We start from the raw sequence: 21,220 nt of genomic DNA, 5'->3' as shown, positions 1-21,220 counted from the left end.
TCAGTCAATCAATCATATCTGTCTATCTATCTATCTATCTATCTATCTATCTATCTATCTATCTATCTATCTATCTCATTTAGTCATCCATTCGTTATCTATCTATCTATCTATCATATCAATCAATCATATCTTTATCTATCTATCTGTATCGCTCAAGTCTATCTATCTATCTATCTATCTATCTATCTCAATTAATCATCCATTCGTTATCCATCCAACTCAATCAATCATATGTGTATATCTATCTTTCTATCTATCTATCTATCTATCATATCTATCAATCATAACTTTATCTATCTATCTATCTATCTATCTATCTATCTATCTATCTATCTATCTATCTATCTATCATATCTGTATCTATCTATCGATCTATCTCTCTCAATTGATTATCCATTCTTTATCAATCAATCAATCAATCAATCATATCTGTCTATCTATCTATCTATCTATCTATCTATCTATCTATCTATCTATCTATCTATCTATCTATCTATCTATCATATCTCTGTCTGTCCATCTATATATCGATCTATCTCAATTTATCATCCATTCGTTATCCATCTATCTCAATCAATCACATCTATCCCAATTAATCATCCATGTCTATCTATCTACCTTAATCATTTCTGTCTATCCGTCTACAGCAGTGGTCTCCAAACTGTGGCCTGGGGGCCGGATGTGGCCCTATGCTTGCCTTTTTCCAGCCCTTGGGGCATTATTTCATCCACTGACACCAACGTTGGGGCACAGTTCCACCAAATGACACCAACAATGGGGCCCAATGACTCCAACAATGGGGCACAGTTCCTCCTAATGACACCAAGAATAAGGCCCAATGACACCAATTTTATCCACATATACACATGCGCACACACACGCATATGTGTTTGAGCTTTGGGGTGCACACCTATGTCCTCTCCAAGGCTGCCAATCGTTAGGGCAGCGCAGCGGCGCTATCTGTCACTGGTTGTGTTTACCGGATACAGTGATAGTGACTGATCAGTCAGTGTATTGGCTCGCGGCTAGTACCATGTGACCGCTGTGACCAGTCACAGCCGGTCACATTACAGTTGTAAACACTAAATGACTTCCTTTCATGCCATCCATTGTGTAGAATTGTGTTCCTAGCTGTGATTGGTCAGTGTGATAACATGGTACGGACAGGGCCAATCACAGCCCATCTGTACCATGTGATTAGCTCCGGCAAATCACAACAAAACAAACTGAATGAATCAGTTTTATTCAGTAAAATGCTTGCTTATAGCAATGAAATTCACTAATATAAGCAATCATAATGTGTAAACAAAAGAATATCCTGATCCCCAGAGTTGTACAATGTTACTATGGTAACATTATATTGCTCTGGTCACAGTGTCTTAAAAAAAATCATAAAAAAATAAAAATAAATGTGTGTGTGTGTGTGTGTATATATATATATATATATATATATATATATATATATATATATATATATATATATATATATATATTAGGGATGCACCGATACTGGCATGCCGGCCGGGGTAGCAGTATTGGTATCCCGCGTGAAGCTGAGCACAGAGCTGCTGCAGCCAAACACAACTGTGGTAAATTAACCCACTTACATGCCGAGTGATTGGCTGGATTTTAAAGACACAGGCTGTATCTGGATGCATCTGGAGAAGGGGACAGCAGCAAGCTGTATCGATGAGACACATCCTGAGTGAGGGGTGACACGTGGACATAGCCTGGATGAGGGGGGACACAGGGTGGATGAGTGGTGACACGGGGTCAGAGGCTGGATGAGGTGTTACAAAGGGGGACACAGTCTGGATGAGGGGGGACACAGGCTGGATAAGGGGTTACACAGTGGGACACAGACTGGATGGGGGGTTACACAGGGGGACACAGGCTGGATGGGGGGTTACACAGGGGGACACAGGCTGGATGACGGGTTACAGGGGTACACAGGCTGGATGAGGGGGGACACAGGGTGGATAAGTGGTGACACGGGGACAGAGGCTGGATGAGGTGTTACAAAGGGGGACACAGTCTGGATGAGGGGGGACACAGGCTGGATAAGGGGTTACACAGTGGGACACAGACTGGATGGGGGGTTACACAGGGGGACACAGGCTGGATGACGGGTGACAGGGGTACACAGGCTGGATGAGGGGGGACACAGGGTGGATGAGGGGTGACAGGGGTACACAGGCTGGATGAGGGGGGACACAGGGTGGATGAGGGGTGACACGGGGACAGAGGCTGGATGAGGTGTTACACAGGGGGACACAGGCCGGATGAGGGGTTACACAGGGGGACACAGGCTGGATGAGGGGTTACAAAGGGGGACACAGGCTGGATGAGGGGGGACACAGGCTGGATGGGGGGTTACACAGGGGGGGACAGGCTGGATGAGGGGGGGACACAGGGTGGATGAGTGGTGAGACAGGGGGACAGAGGCTGGCTGAGGGGTGACACAGGGGGGCAGAGGCTGGCTGAGGGGTGACACAGGCTGGATGAGGGGTTACACAGGGGGACACAGGCTGGATGAGGGGGGGACACAGGCTGGATGGGGGGTTACACAGGGGGGGACAGGCTGGATGAGGGGGGACACAGGGTGGATGAGGGGGGACACAGGCTGGATGAGGGGTGACACAGGGGGACAGAGGCTGGATGAGGGGGACACAGGCTGGATGAGGGGTTACACTGGGGGACACAGGCTGGATGAGGGGGGACACAGGCTGGATGGGGGGGTTACACAGGGGGGGACAGGCTGGATGAGGGGGGACACAGGGTGGATGAGTGGTGAAACAGGGGGACAGAGGCTGGCTGAGGGGTGACACAGGGGGACAGAGGCTGGATGAGGGGGGACACAGGCTGGATGAGGGGGGACACAGGCTGGATGAGGGGGACACAGGCTGGATGAGGAGGGACACAGGGTGGATGAGGGGGGACACAGTGGGGGTGAGGGGTGACACAGGCTGGATGAGGGGGGACACAGGCTGCTACGATAGCTATCGGTAATTGGTATCGACGAGTACCTGAGGTAAAGTATCGGTACTCGTACTCGGTGTTAAAAAGTGGCATTGGTGCATCCCTAATATATATATATATTTAAACTGTCGCGTCAGTCTTCCTTATCACCGCAGCACCAGTTATATGATGACACTGTACAGCACTGGTGACAGTATGTAAAAAAAAAATGGAATTTTTTATTTGAATTTTTTAATTTTCCCCAAAAATACTTGACAAAAAACTACAACTTAAAAAAAACTCGCCATGCCTCTTACTAAATACCTTGGACTGTCTACTTTCCAAAAAGGGGTAATTTAGCATTGACACTTTTGGACCTAAAGAAATTAGATAGTCTGTTAGTACATAGGTATTGATCTAATTTTCCGATACAGTAAAACCTTGAATTGTGAGCATAACTAGTTTCAGAAACCAAAGCACTTGTATATCAAAGCGAATTTCCCCATAGGAAATAATGGAAACTCAAATGATTCGTTCCACAACCATTTATTTATAGGTCCTTTCGTTTCTAGTCCATGTAAAAAGATTATAGCGATGTGATAAGTTGTGTGACCATAAAATGTCCATCCACAAATGGAAGCCTCCACAAGGGGATTAGAAGCAAAATCCAGCAGGAGCTACAGAGTATAAAAGAGGAGAGGCGCCTATAAGTGTAGCAATATGATTACATTTAATGAAGGTAAAACATTTAGCAACTCACATGGTTGATGATTCAAACGGGCACATCTAAGTATGCAGGGAAAAATACCCCCGATACCGAAATAGAATACTCCACCTAGCCCTCCCCCACCCGCTGCCGCATCCCGCCGCATCCCCGCTTGGTTAATACGGGCGGGGAACATTACAGCTTTCATTTGAATAGCTGTAGTGTTTCCCGCCGCGCCGCATATAGACACTACCCCTTGCTCGGGTGAACTGTCCAATCCCGAGCTAGGGGGAGTGTCTATACGCAGCGCGGCGCGAAAGACTACAGCTATTCAAATGAAAGCTGTAATGTTCCCCGCCCGTATTAACCAAGCGGCGGCGCGGCAGCATGTACGGTAAGGGGGACATGGCTGCATATATGGGGGGACATGGCTGGATATGGGGGGGGGAAAGGCTGGATATGGGGGGGGACATGACTGCATATGGGGGGGACATGGCTGCATATGGGGGGGGGGACATGGCTGCATATGGGGGGGGGGACATGGCTGCATATGGGGGGGGACATGGCTGCATATGGGGGGGACATGGCTGCATATGGGGGGGACATGGCTGGATATGGGGGGGCCATGGCTGGATATGGGGTGGACATGGCTGCATCTGTGGGGGGACATGGCTGCATATATGGGGGGGACATTTAAAAAAAAGTATTGGTATTCGGTATCGGCGAGTACTTGAAAAAAAGTATCGGTACTCGTACTCAGTCCTAAAAAAGTGGTATCGGGACAACCCTAGTTTTAATCATTAATCATGTGAGTTGCTAAATGTTGTACCTTCATTAACCACTTAAGACCCAGACCAAAATGCAGCTAAAGGACCTTGCCCCTTTTTGCGATTCGGCACTGCGTCGCTTTAACTGACAATTGCGCGGTTGTGCGACGTGGCTCCCAAACAAAATTGGCGTCCTTTTTTTCCCCACAAATAGAGCTTTCGTTTGGTGGTATTTGATCACCTCTGCTGTTTTTATTTTTTGCGCTATAAACAAAAATAGAGCAACATTTTTGAAAAAAATGCAATATATTTTACTTTTTGCTATAATAAATATCCCCCAAAAACATATTATAAAAAAATGTTTTCCTCAGTTTAGGCCGATACGTATTCTTCTACCTATTTTTGGTAAAAAAAATCGCAATAAGCGTTTATCGGTTGGTTTGCGCAAAATTTATAGCGTTTACAAAATAGGGGATAGTTTTATTGCATTTTAATTCATTATTTTTTTTTTTACTACTAATGGCGGCGATCAGTGTTTTTTTTTCGTGACTGCGACATTACGGCGGACACTTCGGACAATTTTGACACATTTTTGGGACCATTGTCATTTTCACAGCAAAAAATGCATTGTTTATTGTGAAAATGACAATTGCAGTTTGGGAGTTAACCACAAGGGGGCGCTGATGGGGTTATGTGTGACCTGAAGTGTGTTTACAACTGTAGGGGGGTGTGGCTGTAGGTGTGACATCATCGATTGTGTCCCCCTATAAAAGGGATCACACGATCGATGCTGCCGCCACAGTGAAGAACGGGGAAGCCATGTTTACACACGGCTCTCCCCGTTCTTCAGCTCCGGGGACCGATCGCGGGACTCCAGCGGCGATCGGGTCCGCGAGTCCCGCGGTCACGGAGCTTCGGACCGGGTCGCGGGAGCGTGCCCGAAACCCCACAACTGGGCTTAAAGGACAACGTACCTTTACGTTGATGTGCCATGCCATTCTGCCGACGTATATCGGCGTGAAGGGGTCGTTAAGTGGTTAAATGTAACCATATTGCTACACTTAGAGGCGCCTCTCTTCTCCTATAGGCTGGGTTCACACTAGAACACGCAGCGGCTCACAGCAGGCGTCCGGTGCGTCTCCATTCACAGTTTTAGGTCCGATTTCATAACTCAAGCGCATTGATGTTCCTCTTCTACTCCCACCCTGTGAAGAAAGACATGGGGCCAGATTCACGTAGATCGCTGCATCTCTGCGGCGGCGTAACGTATCTCATTTACATTATGCCGCCGCAAGTTTTACGGGCAAGTGCCTGTAAAAGTTGCGGCGGCGTAGCGTAAATCCTCCGGCGCAAGCCCGCCTAATTCAAATGATCCGGGTAGGGGGCGTGGATCATTTAAATTAGGCACGTTCCCGCACCGAACAAATGTACTGCGCATGCGCCGTCCCTAAAATTTCCCGACGTGCATTGCGCTAAATGACGTCGCAAGGACGTCATTGGTTTCGACGTTAACGTAAATGGCGTCCAGCGCCATTCATGGACGACTTACGCAAATGACGTTAAATTTTCAAATTTCGACTCGGGAACGACGGCCATACTTAACATTGGATACGCCACCTAGGGGGCAGCTTTATCTTTACGCCGCGTATCTCTTACGGAAACGGCGTAAATTTACTGCGACGGGCAAGCGTACGTTCGTGAATCGGCGTAACGACTCATTTGCATATTCTACGCCGACTGCAATGGAATCGCCACCTAGCAGCCGGCCTGGAATTGCAGCCTAAGATCCGACGGTGTAAGTCAATTACACCTGTCGGATCTTAGGGCTATCTATGCGTAACCTGATTCTATGAATCAGGCGCATAGATACGACCGTCGGAACTCAGAGATACGACGGCGTATCAGGAGATACGCCGTCGTATCTCTATCTGAATCCGGCCCATGGACTGAGCTACAGAGATTCTGGGATCCGGAGAGTTAACGAGACTGGGATTGGGATGAAAAGAATGCAGGTTAGTGGGAGCGAGATAAGTATTAATTGTCCCTGCCGGGTGAACCATGAAGTCTCGTGTGGGAGTTTTGATATCCTTAATTATATGTACCATACACATCACCCTGATTATATGTATTACCATTCACAACTCAAAAATAACCAAAAAAGTGGGTTCTTCTGCTTGGCGGGCGCGCTGAATTTTGCCCACGACCGCCAGTCTGAGTGACTGATGGTACCCTGATGTTCCCAATAATAGAGGACTATGGGAAAGAATGTTATAGGGAAAGTAAAGAGTCTTTGCACTGTATACATTTTGTTTATTTATTTGATATGGCCAGGATTAACCTCTTGTCACCCATATAACAAAGAGGGTGGGCTTTAGGCTGTATTTACACTTGACAGCTCAAGGCTCCCCCCCCCCACACTATTTAGTTTTAAAGGGGATGTAAAGGTACATTTTTTTTTTCCTTAAAGTGGAGTTTCCATCCCAAAATAGTTTTTTTCATTATTGTGCTCATTAGACCTAAAAAATATATATATTTTTTTTAACTCATCTGGAAATGCAGTCCCACGAAATCTGCCTTTGGAATCACCTAGGATCCTGACATCATCTCCCTCTAATGCTCCTGGGAAATGTGTGTCATCATTTCCCAGGATGCAGTGCGCTACCCAATTATCACTCCCCATCCAAGACTTCCAGGAAGTAAGTGCTTGTGGCTCCGACTGCTGTCAATCAAAGCCAGTGACGCGGGACTGAGTCCCGCTGTCTGGCACTGTACAGAGGGGGAAGGGCCAGCAGCGCTGGCGGGGGACCAGAAAAGAGGAGGTTCGTGGACGATCCGTGCAATGCCATTGCACAAAGCAGGTAAGTATAGACATGTTTGTTTTAAAAAACAAAACAAAAAAATTTTCCTTTTAAAATCACTTCAAATCTTAAGCACTTCAGCCCCGGACCATTTTGCTGGTCAATGACCGGGCCACCTTTTGCGATTCAGCACTGCATTGCTTTTACTGACAATTGCGCGGTCGTGTGACGTGGCTCCCAAACAAAATTGGCGTCCTTTTTTTCCCCACAAATAGAGCTTTCTTTTGGTGGTATTTGATCACCTCTGCGATTTTTATTTTTGAGCGACAATTTTGAAAAAATTGCAATATTTTTTACTTGTTGCTATAATAAATATCCCCCCAAAAAAAGTTTTTCCTCAGTTTAGGTCGATACGTATTCTTCTACATATTTTTCGTAATAAAAATCGCAATAAGCGTTTATTGATTGGTTTGCGCAAAAGTTATAGCGTCTACAAAATAGGGGATAGTTTTATCGCATTTTTTTTAATATATCTTTTTTTACATCAGCGATTTTTATCGGTACTGCGACCTTATGGCGGACACTTCGGACACTTTTGACACATTTTTGGGACCATTGGCATTTTTATAGCGATCAGTGCTATAAAAATGCATTGATTACTGTAAAAATGTCACTGGCAGGGAAGGGGTTAACACTAGGGGGCGAGGAAGGGGTTAAGTATGTTCCCTGGGTGTGTTCTAACTGAAGGGGGGTGGGACTGACTAGGGGAAATGACAGATCGCTGTTCATACATTGTATGAACATATAATATTTTCCACATCCTACTTATGCTTTTGCTCATTGCATAGACTTGGATGTGGTGCCCCATTACTAAATATACTAAACATTAGGATATTCACAGCCACCAAGCTGACCACAGACAGCTACTGATCTGTAGTAATGATTGGGCACTGACAGGCTGGCTTCTGATCATGTGATCACTGTCATAGCCAATTACAGTGGTCATATGATTTAGCAGTTCTTACCACCTCCAAGGGCATAAAGACCCTGTTAAAAAGGATGCTGGGCATGGTGGGAAGGGGGAGGTAAATATTTTTTAGATAAATAATAAACATTGCATCTCGGGATATTATGGGCCAGATCCACATATATTTGGATAGGCACAGCGTATCAGTGATACACTACGCCGCCGTACCTTACCTGGCGTATATTCGAATCCTCAGCGAGTTCGCGCCGTAAGTTACTGCGGCGTAGTGTATTTCTGGCGGCGGAATTCAAATCGGCGGGTAGGGGGCGGGTTTCAATTAAATGAAGCGAGTCCCCGCGCCGAATGAACTGCGCAGGCGTCGTCCAGAAATTTCCCGCCGTGCTTTGCGCGAAACGACGTCACAACGACGTCATTTTTTGAACTTAGACGTGAATTACGTCCATCCCTATTCACGAACGACTTACGCAAAAAAAAAAAAAATCAAATTTCGACGCAGGAACGACGGCCATACTTAACATGGCAAGTTTTTCTATACGCCGCAAAATACCAGCTTTAACTATACGCCGGAAAAAGCCGACTACAGACGACGTTAGAAAATGCGACGGCCGCGCGTACGTTCGTGGATCATCGTAAATCGCTAATTACCCGACGCGGAAAACGACGCGAACTCTACCCAGCGGGCGCCAAAGTATTGCACCTACGATCCGAAGGCGTACAAAGCCGTACGCCTGTCGGATCGAACCCAGATGCCGTCGTATCTTGGTTTGAGGATTAACTAAAGATACGACGCGGGAAATTTGAAAGTACGCCGGCGTATCAGTAGATACGCCGGCGTACTTGCTCTGTGGATCTGCCCCTATGTCTTTTCTGTACTTGTTTTTAGCTGTGTTACCTGCTTTGCTGTCATTTACAGACCTTGGTAGCTCAAGCTGCAATAAATACACACAACTGGAACATGCCTGGGACAAACATTAATCTTTACTCAGACAGAAATGTTTACAAAAAACAAAAAAGGGGCAGACTCAATGGAAAACTGCCGCGACTTTTATATTTCTACTTGTGAATCAGAGAGAGCAGTGACTCCGCCCCCTACCTGCCTGTTCTGCATAGGCTTACAGAATTCCAATCAGGGAGTTTTGCCGTAGATACAAAGAAGGAGGGGAACAGGATGGGGAGCAGATAGGAAGAAGCAGGGTACAACGTAGGACAGGGATGGGCTGGCCATTGGGACTACAGGGAGTTTCCCAGTGGGCCGATGGCTCAGTGGGCTGGCTTCAGTGACAGCAGACTGCCGCCCCCCTCCGCTCCTCATTCTCTCCCTTCTTGCATCGCTCACCTCCTCTCCCTCCCCGCATCGCTCACCTGGGGAGAACAGAGAAGCAGGGGGAGGACCAGAGGAGCAGGGGGGACGACAGGGGAGCATGGGGGAAGGGGACAGACAGCTGACTCAACAGCTATGGCCTGGGAGTTTCTCACTTCTGCCTAATCTTGTCCCATAATGGGGGGACACCAAACTGATTCTTTTCCCCGGGTGAAATAATTTCTAGCTTCGCCACTGGCTAGTGAAGGGGGAAAGGGGGTTGGGTGGCCGGGGGGGGGGGGGGGCGGGAGTTGTCCGGCCGCCATGGGAGAGACCTGTCAAAGTGGGCCAGTCTGGATGAAGTCCAGGGCCAATCTTTTGTCCCAGTCCAGCCCTGACGTAGGAGCAGGATCAGGCTGGAATCAGCTAACAGGCAAAACATGGAAACACTAGTATAGGAGGAACTAATTACCCTCCCAGCAGCCAGCATCCGGTGGAGACTGTTATTACTGGCTGGCTGTTGGGAGACACCCGCTGGTGTACACTGGAACTACAACCTTCAGCTCTGGGAACCACAGTGCCACCAGCAGGTGTTCCATGTCTTGACACGCCAGCTGCATGCTTCCAAAGACAGAGCATTATTCTTATGACATCGAGTAGGCAGGTGTTTTTTTTATCATTTTTTATTTATGTGCTCAGTGTCAATATTTGGGGTTAAAATGCCTGGCTCCTTTTCACCAAGAGATCATTTATCTGATGTGTTCTGTCCCACTTACATGTATTTGTATGTGTTGTATTGACCTGCATCAAGTTATTATTTTTCAGTAGTATGCTGACATCTAGTGGTGGTTTTTGGCCACTAAAACTTGTTCCCCCCCCCCTTCCCGATTAGTGCTAGTTAGTTCAACCCTGGCTAGAGCGTATCTATTTTTTCTATATTCCCTCGGTCAGGGGTAGTTATTTGCAGACACGGCTTAGAAAAGTCACTGGCCCGGATTCAGGTAGATTTGCCCCTTATTTACGGAGGCGCAGGGCAGCGTTTTTGCCCTGCGCCCCCGCAAATTTACTGCGCTACCCGCGATTCACGGAGCAGTAGCTCCGTAAATTGCGTGTGCGCTGTGTAAACTTGCCCTGCGTAAGGGCGCCTAATGTAAATGATCCCGTAGGGGGCGGGAATGATTTAAATTAGGCGCGCTCCCGCGCCGAGCGTAGAGCGCATGCTCCGTCGGGAAACTTTCCCGACGTGCATTGCGGCAAATGACGTCGCAAGGACGTCATTTGCTTCAAAATGAACGTGAATGGCGTCCAGCGCCATTCACGAATCACTTACGCAAACGACGTAGATTTCAAATATCGCGACGCGGGAACGAAGCGTATCCTTTAGCATTGGCTGCGCGTGCTATTAGGATGTGCAACCTTACGCGAAACCCGACATAAGCAAACTACGTAAATTGCGTACGCAGGGCTCGCGCAACGTTGTGAATCGGCGTGAGTATGCAATTTGCATACTATACACTGAGCACAATGGGAACGCCCCCTAGCGGCCAACGCAAGAATGCAGCCTAAGATAAGAGCCTTATGCCACGCAGATTTTAGGCTGCAGTCGGCGTTACGATGTTCCTGAATCAGGAGCATTCGTAACGCCGTGGCAAGTAAGCAATTGCGCTGTGTAACCTATGGTTACAGAGGTGCAATTGCTTCTTGAATCTGGGCCATTGTCTTCTTACACTCCAAAAGGCTGGTAATACATCCTCTGCAATTAGCCAAAGTAAAAAATGGCATTGAATTCTGTTTATTAGCTGGATTCAAAAAGACGCGCCTAACGTTAGGCAGGCGTAGCGTATCTCATATACGCTACGCCACCGTAAGTTAGAGAGGCAAGTGCTGTATCCACAAAGCACTTGCGTCCTAAGTTACGGCGGCGTATCGTAAATGTGCCGGCGTAAGCGCGCCAAATTCAAAATTGTGAAGAGGTGGGCGTGTTTTATGTAAATAAAGCATGACCCCACGTAAATGACGTTTTTATCGAACGGCGCATGCGCCGTCCGTGGACGTATCCCAGTGCGCATGCTCCAAATTACGCCGCAAAGACTCATTGGTTTCGACGCAAATGTAAATTACGGCCAGCCCCATTCACGGACGACTTGCGCAAACAATGTAAAAAATTTACGCGGGACCGACGTCCATACTTAACATTGGCTGGGCCAGCTTTTTGGTGGACTAACTTTACGCCTGAAAACGCCTTACGTAAACGGCGTATCTTTACTGCGACGGGCAAGCGTACGTTCGTGAATAGGCGTATCTCGCTGATTTGCGCATTCTAGGCGTAGATCAGCGTACGCGCCCCTAGCGGCCGGCCTAAATAGACAGCTAAGATACGACGGCGCCCGCCGTCGTATCTTAGCTAGATTTAAGCGTATCTCAATTTGAAAATACACTTAAATTTACGACAGCGCAGATTCAGAGTTACGACGGCGTATCTACTGATACGCCGGCGTAAACCTCTCTAAATCTGGCTATATGTGTCTTATTGAAGAGTTAAAGTAGAACTAAATGCAATTTTTTTTTTGTTACATTTCGGATAGAGTAGGGGAGTGTTATAACCCCTGCCAAGATTTTTTTGTTCACCATCTGTGTCCCTTTTGTGGAGATTTGCCTTCACTTCCTGTCCCATAGCCAAACAGGAAGTGAAAGGAAATCTCTGCTCCTTAAGGGACTTCCTTTGGGACCCCCAGGTCACCAGAACACTGTGTCCCCCCATTGGAGGATTTCCCCTTTATTACTTTTCTGGGGACAACCAAAAATGTGGGTTTTTCTTTTGCTTTCACTTTCAATGATCGTGGTAAAGAGGACGAATAGAGAGGGGGAATATCTCAAACGGGGGCACAGACAGCAAAAAAAACTGACAGAGGTTCTAATCCCTCTCCACTCTATCCAAAACTAAAGAAACATTTTGCCTCTAGTTATACTTTAACCACTTCAGCCCCGGAAGAATTGGCTGCCCAACGACCGGGCCATTTTTTGCGATTCGGCACTGCGTCGCTTTAACTGACAATTGCGCGGTCGTGCGACGTGGCTCCCAAACAAAATTGGCGTCCTTTTTTCCCCCACAAATAGAACTTTCTTTTGGTGGTATTTGATCACCTCTGCGTTTTTTTATTTTTTTTGCGCTATAAACAAAAAAAATTAAAAAAAAAATCGATATTTTTTTACTTTTTGTTATAATAAATATCCCCCAAAAAAGAAAAAATAAATAAACAAATTTCTCTCTCAGTTTAGGCCGATACGTATTCTTCTACATATTTTTGGTAAAAAAAAATCGCAATAAGCGTTTATTGATTGGTTTGTGCAAAAGTTATAGCATCTACAAAATAGGGGATAGTTTTATGGCATTTTTTTAATAATTTTTTTTTATTTCTAATGGCGGCGATTTTTATTGTGACTACGACATTATGGCGGACACATCGGACACTTTTGATGCTATTTTGGGACCGTTGTCATTTATACAGCGATCAGTGCTATAAAAATGCACTGATTACTGTGTAAATGCCACTGGCAGGGAAGGGGTTATACACTAGGGGGCGAGGAAGGGGTTAAGTGTGTCCTAGGGAGTGATTCTAACTGTGGGGGGGGATGGGCTACAAGTGACACGACACTGATCACCGCTCCCGATCACAGGGGGCAGTATATCACTGTCCTGTCACTAGGCAGAACAGGGAAATGCCTTGTTTACATGCGTGAGAATGGGTCTGTTTAGACCCCCAAGATATTTCACCCAAGACCCCCAACGGGGTTCCTAAAAAAATTGTAAAAAAAAAAAAAAAATATAGAAAAAAAAAAAAAAAAATATATATATATATATATATATATATACACATCCAATGCGCACCACCCCTGTTTTAATACATTTTAAAATGTTTTTTTTTTTTGTTTTGTTTTTTTAACATTTACATGTGTTTTGAGTTTTTGGTGTGCAATGACATACATCCCAACATTTTGAGATGGGAATGAGGGACACCTACTAGCATATGTATGTAGGCACAGGACACACCCCCTTAAAGGAGAATACAAATAAAAAAAAAGTTAAATCCACAAGTGCTTTTTTTTACCACTACTATTCCTTTATTTTGGCTTTTAAAATTTACAAATGCAGCAATTAAGAATTTTGATGAAAGGTTTAGCACTGGGAAACACTTTTTGAGAGATAAAGGGCCCGATTCTAAGTCGAGATACGACGGCGTATCTCCAGGTACGCCGTCGTATATCTGCGTTGCGCCTTCGTATCTATGCGCCTGATTCATAGAATCGGTTACGCATAGATATCTGTTAGATCCGACAGGCGTAGGTCTCTTATGCCGTCGGATCGTAACTGCATATTTACGCTGGCCGCTAGGTGGCGCTTCCATCAAATTCCGCGTCGAGTATGCAAATTAGCTAGATACGCGAATTCCCGAACGCACGCCCGGCCGACGCAGTAAAGTTACGCCATTTACGTTAGGCTTTTTCCAGCGTATAGTTACCCCCGCTATATGATGGCGGAAGTGCGGCGTAACAATGTTAAGTATGGCCGTCGTTCCAGCGTCGAAATTTGAAAAAGTTTAAAAACGTTGTTTGCGTAACTCGTCCCTGAATGGGGCTGGACGTCATTTACGTTCACGTCGAAACCAATGACGTCCTTGCGGCGTACTTTGGAGCAATGCACACTGGGAAATTCCACGGACGGCGCATGCGCCGTTCGGGAAAAACGTCAATCACGTCGGGTCACACAACATTTACATAAAACACGCCCCCCAGTTCCAAATTTGAATTAGGCGGGCTTACGCCGGCCGATTTACGATACGCCGCCGCAACTTACGGAGCAAGTGCTTTGAGAATACAGCACTTGCCCGTCTGAGTTGCGGAGGCGTAACGTAAATCAGATACGTTATGCCCGCACAAAGATACGCGATCGGACGTGAATCTGGCCCTAAAAGTGCAAAGTTTATATACAGCTATATGGATTAGACCAAAATGAGGGACAAATAATGAGGGACAGAGAGACATTGCTCCAAATCAGGGACAGTTGGGAGCTGTGCAATGGGCTGCGCACACCTATGTTTCCAAAGATTTGATTTGAAACCAATTCAGTCTAGTTGCTGGAATGGACGTCAGGATCGCAATCTATCTGTTTATGTATGTCTGTCTCTGGTGTGTAGAGTAATAACAGTGAGTATTGGAAGTAAGGGGGGGGGGGTGCCAACTATCGGCACACAGCAAGTTCTCCAGGCAGAGTGCCAGTCGGGAGCTGGAGAGCATTAAACAGCCGGACTCTGTTCAGCAGCCGCGCAGCCCGGACAGTGCAGAGAGAAGCCTCATTGTCAGTATCCGGCCTCCTGCCAGCTACTTAGACCTGGTTCACACCTATACATTTTTTTTTTTTAGTGCATTTTCAGATTTGCAGAAACACACTACACTACATTTTTAACATTCCTATGAATGCAGTTCACATCTGTGCATTTTATTGGAACGGGGCATTGATTTTTTTTTTCTGGTTTTTGGTTCCATAAATTTCAATGGATCCAAATCGTAAAATGCACCTGCAATATGCAAACCGAAACCTGCAGGAGGTGTGAACCAGGCCTAAGGCTGGGTTCACACCTTTGCATTTTTAGTGCTATTTGCATTTTGCAGATTCGCAGTGGTGTAGCGTGGGGGGGGGGGGGCCGTGGCCCTGGGCGCAACATTTAGGGGGGCGACATTCCGTGCCTGCCTCCTAATTTTAATTTTCTGTGTCCCCGATCTCCGGCTGCCATGTTTACTGTCCAGCGCCCTGTGATTGGGCGTATGGGGGTCATGTGCGGTGTGGGGCTGGCCTGTGTGCGATCGCTCTAGAAGTCCCGCCTCCGCACATGACTGCCATACGCCCAATCACCGTGCGCCGGGAAACACTGAACATGGCGGCCGGAGGCAAGCATTGTGTGAGCCCCCCGGGGCCGCTGTCTTCCCCTGCACCCATCCCTCTGCTCTGGTACGTGTGTGTCTAGCGGAGCGGCGAGGCTTTGGGGGGAGCGGAGGTGCAGCGTGTGTCCGCGTGACAGGCGGAGCGGTGCCGGTTCAGCATGTGACACATGGAGCGGGCTGCGGGTGGATGGCGCTGGCGGGGAGTCGGGACTGAGTCCAAAGGAATTCTGCACATCCACATTCAGTGCTGAGGTCATGAGGAAAGTCCTGGCGAAGAGCAGAGAGGTAAGGAGTATGGATTTGCACCGAGCTGTGTGGAGGGGGGAGGGGGGAGGGGGGTGTGAGTAGTGCAGAAAGTAAGACTCCTACTGTAGGAGTCCGATGGGTCTGTGTAGTGGGTCAGGGAGGTGTGTCAGGGGGTCAGATAGGTCACATGTTCAAAAAATGGAAAGAGTGCAGCGCTATGTACTGCCTGTACCCCCGATAGTAGCCCTGACTCTACCTAACAAAAGAAGCATTGAAGACTGATATGATTAAAGTGGAGGTTCACCCAAAAACTTAATTTTTAACATTAGATTGAGGCTCATTTTGTGAAGGGGAATCGGGTGTTTTTTTTTAAATCAAAGCAGTACTTACCGTTTTAGAGAGCGATCTTCTCCGCCGCTTCCGGGTATGGGCTGCGGGACTGGGCGTTCCTATTTGATTGACAGGCTTCCGACGGTCGCATACATCGCGTCACGGTTTTCCGAAAGTAGCCGAACGTCGGTGCGCAGGCGCCGTATAAAGCCGCACCGACGTTCGGCTTCTTTCGGCTACTCGTGACGCGATGTATGCGACCGTCGGAAGCCTGCCAATCAAATAGGAACACCCAGTCCCGAAGACCATACCCGGAAGCGGCAGAGAAGATCGCTCTCTAAAACGGTAAGTACTGCTTCAAAAAAAAAATAGTTTTTTGGGTGAACTCCCGCTTTAACGACTTATAATTAGTCATCTGAGGACTCTGGAGGACCACCCACCGTTGTTGTACGTCGGCTGTTTGAATGACGTTTTTAGCCATCATAACCCCCAATATCCTCTTCATCGGGGGGGGGGGGGTCTTCTTTGTTTTGGTTTGACACACGTCATCCTTCCATGTGCTTCATGCTGTTAAAGCCAGTTACATGTTGGGGCAGTTGCCTTTTGTTTGTATTGTTATTTGGTGAGGGGGGCATGCTGGACACCTTCGCTGCCATTGTGCTAGTTGGGTGGGGTGGGCTCCCTCCAGGTATACCTGCCCTCAATCTATCCATGCACATTTGTGCCAAGTTTCCCCCAGACATGCACAGAATACCAGAGATCCAAATCCTTCATGCATGTGTAATTTTTTTTTTTTTTTAATGCCGAGTTTTTTTGTTTTGATTTTTAAATGGTGCCCAAAGACTAAGGCCCCGTACACACGTCTGAGGAACTCGACGTGCCAAACACGTCGAGTTCAGTGTGGAAGCCGCCGAGATCTCGGCGGGCCAACTTTCCTCATTGAACGAGGAAATAGAGAACATGTTCTATTTTCGGCCCGACGAGTTCCTCGTCGGCTTCCTCGCTGAAAAGTGTACACACGACCGAGTTTCTCGGCAGAATCCAGCTCCGATCGAGTTTCTGGCTGAATTCTGCCGAGAAACGCGGTCGTGTGTACAGGGCCTAAGCCACGGAAGCTGCCATTTCAGCCTCCGTTTGATCCGACTCTGCTACTAATCGCTGTACATGTGATCAGTTATGACTCCAGCCACCATTTGATGGTTGGACAGCTGAGGTTACAAGCAAATGTGACGCAAGTAATCCCAACATGTCAGGAACTAAACCGTTTACCTGATGGGTTGTTTCACTTTAAGACAGTCCAGTGTTTTGCGAATATCTCCAACCCATCAAACGCCAACCACGTCACTTCTGGTTTATTTTAAACCTTGGTAACCAGAGATTTTCACAAATTGGTGGTTGGACACAACACTGACAACCGAATAGAGTCCGGTACAGGAAGACCGAGCTGTTGACAGCACAGCGCCCAACGAGGACAAAGTTGTCGGCCGCCTCGGAGGCGGACATTTTGTTGGCTAGTATCGGAGCGAAGCAAGAATCTCCTCCGCTCATAATATCCTGCACCGGACTCTATTCATTCAGTTACCAGCATTGTGTCCAACCACCAAATTCGTCAAAAACTCCAAATACTGCCGATTTTAAATAAACCGGAAGTTAAGCTGCTGGAGTTTGATGGTTCGGAGAACTTGACAGAACACCGGCACCATCAAATGGTTTGGGAAAAGTATGTAGACAGTACATCTGCAGCTAAAAGAGTGCCAACAGGGGGTGGAGCCCATCCTGGCTCCTGAAAAGGTTCAAGAAATGAAGGGCGACCCCTGGAAGTCACACATCTATGGCGTCTTGCTACAGTGAATGAATGGAGTGGCAGCTTCAGCCTGGACTCCGGTCAGGCCACCAACGTGTTTCACTTTGCCCCCCCAACAGAGCTTCATCGTGGGGATCCCCCTGACCAAGCTCCAGGGGGGTGGAGTGAAATATGTAAGGGGGGGGGGGGGGGGATCACCCTTCCGTTGGCCTTCACAGTTCTGGAGAAAAACCTGGCTCATATAGTGAACTTTGTGTTGAGTTATTCACTTTACGATCAACACAAAACACAAGGGGGCACTCTTTAAATCTAGAGCAGGGGTCTCCAAACTGCGGCCCTTTGCTTTCTTTATCCGGCCCTTGGGGCACTATTCCATCCACTGACACCAACAATGGGGAATCATTCTGGTTGCTAAAACCACCAATGGGACACTATTCATCCAACTAACACGATCAAAAGGGTACAATTTCTTCTATTGGCACCAACAATGGGGCACTAGTCCTCCCACTGACACCAAAGGTATGGTTTACTCCCACTGGACTTTTCTACTCCCAATGGCCATAGTCCGGCCCTCCTAAAGGACAGTAGACTGGCCCTTTGTTTAGAAAGTTTGGAGACCCCTGATCTAGAGGAAAGGAGGAGATTTCATCTCCAAACACGGAAAGGTTTCTTCACAGTAAGAGCTGTGAAAAGGACTCCCTCCAGAGGTGGTTCTGGCCAGCTCAGTAGATTGCGTTAAAGGTCTAGATACTTTTCCAAATGTACATAATATAACAGAGTACTGACATTTATAGGTAAAATTGATCCGGGGAAAATCCGATTGCCTCTCGAGGGATCTGGAAGGAATTTTTCCCCTGCTGTAGCAAATTGTATCATGCTCTGCTGGTCTTTTTTTTTGCCTTCCTCTGGATCAACTGTGGGTATGGAGTTGGGTATATGGGATTGTACGATTGATTTTTTTATTTTTTATGGTTGAACTGGATGGACTTGTCTTTTTTCAACCCAACATCCTGATTAGTAGATGCCTTCTATTAGCTAGATTCAGAAAGAGTTAGATTGGCGTATCTTACGCCGGCCTAACTCGGAATCTGCACCGTCCTAAGTTTAAGTGTATTCTCAAACAGAGATACACTTAAACCTAGCTATGATACGACAGCCTGCGCCGTCGTATCTTAGGGTGCAATAATTAGGCTGGCCCGCTAGAAGGCGCTTCCATCGAGTTCGGTGTAGAATATGTAAATCACTAGATACGCCTATTCACAAACGTATGTGCGCCCGTCGCAGTAAAGATAAACCGTTTACATAAGGCATTTTCAGGCGTAAAGTTATTCCATCAAATAGCTGGACAGATCAATGTTAAGTATGGCCGACGTTCCCGCGGCGAGATTTGAAAATTTTACGTCGTTTGCGCAAGTCGTCTGTGAATAGGGCTGGACGTAATTTACGTCCACGTCGAAACCAATACGTCCTGGCGGCATACTTTGGGATATGCACACTGGGATATGTACACGGACGGCGCATGCGCCGTTCGTAAAAACGTCAATCATGTCAGGTCACCCTCCATCAACATAAAACACGCCCCCCCCCCCCATCCTCATTTGAATAAGGCACACTTACGCCGGCCGCATTTACGCTACGCCGCCGTAAGTTAGGAGGCAAGCACTTTGTGAATACAGCACTTGCCTCTCTGACTTAAGGCGGCGTAGCGTAAATACGATACGCCTCCTTAAAGTTGCGGCGCTCTACATGAATCTAGCTATATGTATTCCAGTACTAACCGCCTGCTATAATCTCCAACCAAACACACAAACATTAGGAAGCACAATGCCGAGTCATTTTATTTATTTTTTTATTTAAATACCACATATATTCAAATAATATTCAGACACAATAGCTGCACGCCACACAAGTTTATTGCTAAAATTAATGCTCTATGATGCCATATAATTTAATGTTTAGAAAAAAAAAAAAAAGTTGTTTATTTCTTTATTATTACAATACATAGGGGGGTGGTGTGATACCGCAGAAATCAGCATCAGGAGAACATTATGCACCTCTAGAAGAAAAAAAAAAAAAAAAAAAAAAAAAAAAAAGCAATTTGTGGTGGTTATCGGTTAAGATTTCCGATAGTGGGGGTCTCCGTCCCAGAGACTTGACCTTGTCCCGTCACCTTAGACGGCGATTCATGTGTCTAAAAACCTACAGAGGTGCTAGAGAAAACGGCTTTTGGTCACCTCCTGGCCCTTCCTCTGGCTACGAGGCATGCTGGGACTTTTTTGTTTTGGAACTAAAAAAAAAAAAAAGGAAAAAGTGGGGCCAAAGCGGGAAACACAGAGCTACAAATTTACGCTTCTGCAAAAGGAAAAAAAAAAATAAAAAAAAAATTCCACCAGCAAAAGGCTAACCAAGACATTTGCCACAACTACCTGCAACGCCCTTGGGAGGGGGGTTTGACTAAAAGCTCCAGTCTTACACACGCTTCATTATAAATATATTCTTTAAATTAACTAGCAGTTTGTAAGAAAAAAAATAATTAAAGTGTCAGTGAACCCAAAATATCCCTCCCCCCCCCCCCAATCCCTGGCCCTAAATTTGCCGTTGTGTGCTCAACATTCCTTACTGTATTCTTCAATAGTAATACTCTGTCCCCCCCTCTCTACTTTCCAGGCGGAAACACTATTCCAGTCGATCCGCCATCTTCAGCATTGCATCCAAGCATGCTTAGCACTGAGCCAGGAGTGTTAAAGTATTAAAAAAAAAAAAAAAAAAAAAAAAAAAAAAAAAAAGGAGGGGGCTGAAGAAAGGAGCCATGCTAGGCTCCCGAGTTATACAAAAGAACACATCTCCAGAATCCCTTTATGCATGCATGATTCTCTCCGCTGGATACTTAGTACTGTAGACATTAGCTGTGCAATCTGTTGTAGAATCAGCTCTGATAAGACCGTAAAACAAGCAACTGATCAAAAGATTGCACAGCTAATGACTACAGTGCACAGCATTATGTGAAAGAACTCTCCCCCACAATCCCTTTAGACATGCATGCTCCTCTGCCGGCTAATGGATGCTGCAGACTTTGCTGATCAGTTGTTTAAAGACAACTCCAAAAACATGCTGGTAGGTAAATTGGATCTCGTCCAAAATTGGCCCAGTATATATGTATGTGTGTATGACTGTGTGTCCCTAGCGTGTCATGATCCTACAGGGTAAAAATGACCGCACCAGCAAAGCAGATACTGGCTGGAAAAAGCGCCCAGAGGCGATTAAGTTCGCATGCGTTGCGCTATACAAGTCATTCATTCAAGACCCCTTTCACACTGAGGGTGTATTGCAGGCGCTATAGCGTTAACAGCACCTGCAATCCCCCCTTAAAAAGCTGCTCC

This window comes from Rana temporaria, chromosome 7 (assembly GCF_905171775.1).
Source record: "Rana temporaria chromosome 7, aRanTem1.1, whole genome shotgun sequence".
NCBI lineage: Eukaryota > Metazoa > Chordata > Amphibia > Anura > Ranidae > Rana > Rana temporaria.
The sequence above is the reverse complement of the archived record's forward strand: the minus strand, read 5'-3'. Positions refer to the sequence as shown.